The sequence below is a fragment of the Saccoglossus kowalevskii genome, chromosome 5 (assembly GCF_978046115.1).
Source record: "Saccoglossus kowalevskii chromosome 5, keSacKowa6.1, whole genome shotgun sequence".
In the NCBI taxonomy this organism is placed as follows: Eukaryota; Metazoa; Hemichordata; class Enteropneusta; family Harrimaniidae; genus Saccoglossus; species Saccoglossus kowalevskii.
This window is the reverse complement of record NC_140645.1, coordinates 22078454-22085085: the sequence shown is the minus strand read 5'-3', so window position 1 is coordinate 22085085 and position 6632 is coordinate 22078454.

Here is a 6632-nt window from a genome sequence, read left to right as displayed (position 1 = left end):
GACTATCATAATTACTCTCAAAAACTCATATTTGCCACAAAATACATGTATATTAATATTTCGCTAGAAATCTAACGGAGAATGATTGGGCAGTGAGCGTTGCGCCATACATGTGCACGCTTTTCTCACAATTCAATTTGGCGGCAAATGCATTGCATACAGTTTTCAGTACGATATAAGTCTAGTTCGTACAATATCCATATTTGGCGCATGCGTGTCACGGCGACCACCACTCTTTAACCTTGCTTGTCAATTCTCATATGTCAATTGCCAATCGAAAATTAATGATAACATATGTATATCTATATAAATTTGTAATATATTGACATTAATAAAAACTAAATGAAAGAATTATTTATCTCCAACTATGGTAGCATGTGTCTTTTTGTATTGAGAGTGACCAATTCGTAGGTCGTCGTCTGCAATATCAGTCTTGCCCTTTTCTGTAAACCTAGTTAGTATACATATAATCATATTGGTTACCTCGCAAATGTACAAGTAGTTAATATGCACTGACCCGCTACAATAAGACCCATAATCAAGTTTGCCATAAGCCAGCCTAAAGAGTATGGTTGAGAGGATATCCATCTAAAACACCCGAGGCGTGGGTCCACTCTCTTCGATCTTTCGATCGGTCCAATCTTTGCCTTCTTATCTGAGAAAGAGTAGATATTTTGTTGTAGATATCTACAACTACCCATATATATGTAGACTGTCGTAAATTACAGGACTGTCCTTATCTTCTGCATAGCAGATAAATACACTTGTACATGGTATCATGCTCTGACTGGACAGTTCAGTTGATCGGCTCATTAAACAGTGTTGGACAAGAATGGTGTCAGAAAATTTCTATTTTGCTTTTGAAATTCATTTATTAGACTTTCACGTAGGAGCTCAGTATTTTCTGGGGGTTTGCTGCCTGTATTTTAGCACACTACATTGCCGGTTAGAACGTTCTGGTACGAAGCAAGATGACATCAATCTAGAACATTGTTTGAGAACCTTTATATTAAAGCGTACTAGGTCATCAGACAGTCACTCAAGTCAACGCAGTTTGTCAACAAGCGACGAAACGATAGATGTTGTAAAGGAGCCACAGTGGGAGCCCGTCAATTGTAGAAATCGAAAATCGGCCGGACTCTAGTCAGATATTAAATGTATCATGTAATTTTATTGTGTGCACTTGTCAGCTTATGCAGGATTAAGTATGTTTGAGTGGTTTCGTATAATTATCCAGTAATGACTAATAATATTTAATGAAAGTAAATGTAATAGATAATTGCGACATACGCATACAGTGTCTCTGGCATGACTTCACTTGAAAAGAGAATAAGATTAACATGAAATCTACGCCATTGGCAACACTCAATCTATTGTGACCCAACATTCCTATGACAAGTACAAAGAACTGTGAAGATTTGTGAAGTAAGTTCTGCTATTTCGAACAGCGTTACAACTGATATTCCAATCCACAATCCCAACGCACCACCAATGTCAGCAAACAAACCGATGACCTAAAGTAGACACAGTTCATAGGGTAAATAAATTGATGTATTCTTTCTAAGAGTTTTTAGTAATTATGCAAGTGCAATTAACTCACTAAGATATCAGTAAAGATTAGCAACCAGTGTAACATTATGTTAAGTAGGGGGATTGCATTATACTTGACTCTATTAGTTGAGACAATTTTAAACGATTATATTGATATATAGATGAATACGATTACCTACACCATATGCTTTCTCTTGGGATACTGTTTCAATATGTAGATTGTCAAAGTAGACATGCACTAAACCAATGTTTTGCCTGTTGAAAAGCGTACAAACGAAGGATAAAATATCTAAAATTATTGGTCATCGAAATAATGCAGTCTTCGTGTAATCAGATGTTATGACACAACAGGATGTAAATATGAATCATGCTTATTCAGCGCATGGCTAAAGAATACAACATGTTCATTATGTTTTATTAATCGCCGCCAACTACACATGGGAATGTACTCTTGTACACGTACGCTTATTGGACGAGAGCAGTCATGGGGAATGATATAAATCACAATATAACACTCACATTATGCAAATGACAATGATAATTAACTCAAATTTATCAGCAGAAGAAGACATGCAAACACGTAAACAATTGTCATCAGTCGGCTGGTGAGTATGCAAGGCGAATTTGAATATTGTAATGTAATATTTTGAAAGGCCGGTTCTTGGCAAACTTTATAGTAACAAAGCAACACAAATGACGCAAACACAACCAGGGAGTCAGCAGTTGGATCCGCAGGAGTTAGCAGACGGGTGATATCCGATCTTCAAATGCCAGATCTCGAAAGCGAAGCTCGAAACTGTGTGGGAAACTGTACGAATATAGATCGAAAACGCAAAAAAAATATGACAAATATCGCCATCTACAGTACCGTTAAACACATCGATGAGTGATTAATGCTGGAATCGCGTTGTATAATTTAAAATTTTCGGTAAATAATTGTCAAAGAGACAAAACTTCGTATATCCTCAAATTGCAAATAATACGAAATATGAAATTGAATTACATGATTGCAAACATTGGAACGCGCCATTAATATCCCCATAATTGCAGAGCCCTGCAATACATCAGAAATGTTTACGAATTAATATCGATTATCTGATTAAATTATATATAGTAGTCTGTAACTTGGATTGCAATTTGTAAGCGTCTTTTGCAGTACCTCTCCCACCTTCGCTGAAATTTATTAAAAAATAAACCAGCTAGTCTACTAATTTAATAGTAACATACAGGTTATGAACACAAGATTTCATTACATCGAACGGATTGAGTGTAAGTGTATATGATAATCAGCACTGAATATACAGGTTTAGTCCATTTAGTTTAGTTTAAAGGTGGAATCGGTGCAGCAATATAACATTTACAACTCGTTGTCATACTACAATACCTTATGCCAGATGGTGTAGTAATAGACCGGGTTTTACCATGCATTGCATGCAGCTGGTGTAACAGACGTTCCTGTTAAAATAATAAATATGTAGCGGGGTATTCCTGTAATTATTTACCATGGATCAGTTATAATAGATTCTACAGATTTCATCATTGCTGCTGAGGACATTTAGTGAAATTTCATGGATATATAATGTTGTTATTAACTATACTGCTGCAGGAATACACAGTCGAATAACGTGGACGAATATCACTGCAATATCCATTAGTTTCTACTCAAGTAAACATAAATATTGCAACATTATATCTTTTTAGGAAAAGGGCAGTATAAAACACTGCTTTTCGCGATGAAAACATATTACATCAATGAAAATATATGAGCATTAAAATGTTTATGTAATCGGACTTCTGACTGAAAGCATAAACAATTATTAGTGATACAAGTGATTTTCATTTTTCAGAGGCATGGCACATATACTTAAATTACTTACAGTGTAATTCTCCGACGGCCAAATTGACTGCGATGCAGTCAACCTGTAACTGTATCGACTGGAAAGAAATAAAGACCATGAGAACAATTAGTAGAGACGATTTCCGCTTTTGTCTCTGGACCGCGGAATTCTTCATTTAAGCAATTACAGTATCATTTGTAAATGTAAATTGGGTGACAAATACCTACCCACAAGGCTCTGGACATTGACACCCCAATTTGCCATTCTCATGTAAAAAGTTCACCAGTTGGTAGCACATATCTATTGTAAGTAAATTGCATAAGTTAAAATGCATTTTCCGATAGCTACAAAGCGGCAACGAGGACGCCAACCATAGTTAACGGCCTGCTAAGGGTTGAGTTTTTAGTGAACGCCAGTGGTTCATGAGAACCTATTCAGAAAAACTCTCCTTTCCCAGTAAAACGGTAATGTTTTGAATAAGAATTTCTAGTAAACGGGCATTGTTGAAAACAATGAAATGAGTACTGCCACAGAAAAAGTGCTATTCTAGTAAACGCTGACCAAATTGTCCTTATCTTATATCAAAACAGTGGATATAAATAATGATGATGTACATATAATGCATGTGCGGATTACAACCATTTAATTGCCAATGAAACTGAGAATTACAGTAATTATCACTTGCCTTGTGTTTGGTTATGAATATTGCACTTATTGAATGCGCTTAGGGTTATTTCATCCACGCAGCCACACTTGTCTAGTAATACCATATTTAAACACTCTTTCTCACAAGCCTTAAAACACACAAGATAAACAGCATATAATTTCATAATTTTCCATTTTTTATCAAATATATTGGAAATATTTATATAATTTATATATAATAATAATTTAATTGAATTTCTTTAATAATTTTTGGGTTTAATCTTACGTCCGTATACATTTTCAAGAAAACGAAAATGCAAAAAAACGTTGTAATGCATTTGCTGTGAGCTTAGAATGTAAAGCCATTTTATTTAGAAAATAATAACTCATCAAGTTGAATCAAAACTAGTGATTTTCTGTTCCATCAATTCTATTATATTTTCATGTTTTTGATGATTACATTGTTGTTTTTGTGTAAATTGCAGCGATGCAGTTTAGTAATAATTGGAATAACGCACTCGTCTGAACAATAACGGTGGTATAATAATAATAATAATAATATAACCACATACCAGAATTGAATATGGATAATGACCATATGGTGTTGTTTCTTCTTCTGTGCAATTGTCCCATGGATATTGTAGTTTAGTAGTTTCCGTCTTTAAGAAAAATCATTAATGATATCGTGAATCATCGCCAACAACCAATGGAAAACAGTTACTCTAGTGATCGAACATCCGGGAATTTTCACCACTTGGCATCCACAACCGGGTAAAACAATTAAGGTTGAAAAAATCTGTACTTTGGGCCAGTTATTGATACTTTACCTAACAGTATAACATGATTACCCCCAACATGTGCAAAATATATAGTGTATGGATCAACTATCAAACTTACCACCGAAATTCCAATGGATGTCTCATAACCAGGTATAACGCTAATTGACTGGTCTTCGGGAAAAGGTTGATTGTTTGGGTTATGTACCGATAACACAAAACCGACCCCCTCAGAAAATAGTGTTAAATATTCGTTCTGCTCAACAAAAAGTATTACTGTCAATCCTAAGAAAAAAAAAAACATCGCACATGTCAATGCACGCTATTCAATTTCAGAATACCACTGATATATGTAAATTAATTAGTAAAACGTTTTCATACATAAAAGGCATTAATAACAATAAGGCAATTGCGGGCATCCTATGTTCTGCTCGCACGAGCATTTCGAGCCTCGTTCTGAGTTAGCAAATTATGCGCTTGCCCGTCTTCTCGTACGTACAAACAAGTGCCCCACATAAATAAGATTTTGCAGTGTGATATATTGAATTATCGTGCAGTCATAAGATAATTATATATTTGAACGAAATGTTAATTAATTATTGGATCACTATGATTAGGACAGTATAGTGTATTGGATTCTCCGACTACAATACCTAGTGATAATGAGAATCGAATTCGTCTATTCTGTATGGAAACCGTGGTAATATGTTTTTACAATATACAGTATAACATATGTTATATAGACACGCGTTCATCTTATGTTTACCATTCATAGTGTCTCAATGATTTAAACGTTGAAAACAGTCCTTTCTAGCAACATGGAATTATTATGACCATGAATAATCAACTTCACATTCAAGTAGAAAATACAATAATAATCAAAATAGCACAATTTAACCCAAAATTACCAACATTTTGAAAATCAATACATAACTACGTATTACTAGCCCTGTTATCGGGACAACTTGGGGATAATATTATTACTTCAGAAGTATATTAACACGGGGATGTTCGTGATATGCATTAAAAATATCCATTTTGGGGGGAGATTGTTTGTCCAGTTTACTGACATACGGGCGTTAGGGTGCTTTATAGAGTCAAATCTTGTTCAGATTCTGTGCTCTGATTTGCAATGATGGCAAGTCAAACTATAAACGACGATCATGACCCTGAATACTATGAAAGAAGTTATAATGCATATATGACTTGCAGCAAGTTGTTTGTGAGTTCATGAGCGAATGTTCGCTTATATTTCATCATCGGCGTATTTAAAAACCGGTCGCTGACGCCCGGCACATCGACGTCCCGCCTCGGACATATCACTATCATGTACATTAATCTAATAGAGCTCGATAGTACTAATCATAATATGTTATTTGATTATGATTGTTATTATATCGCAATGTTTCAAATAGTGTGACCTACCGTATCGTTTACCACTTTTCGAAGAAGTATATAATTCTCTGTTTTCATTAGATGGGTTGAAGGTGAAACAATTTCCATACTCATCATTTTGAAATTCTATGAAGTCACTGAAAGACGAAAATGTTCACAGGTTTACACGATAGTCCAGTCATTTTGTGGATGAGTGTAATGTATGCTATGTATTTGACGTATTTAAATGATACAAAATTCGGTGACTATTGAAATAGTCAGTACGATGGAGTAATTATGTTATGACATGACATTTTATACACAATATATCAGATGGTGAGCACATACTTATTTTATGTATATTCGAACTTATATATATATATAATTTAAGCTATTTAAAGAGTAAATTTTGCGTAAGTGTTAAGATCATCAAAAAAGTTTTTGAGTC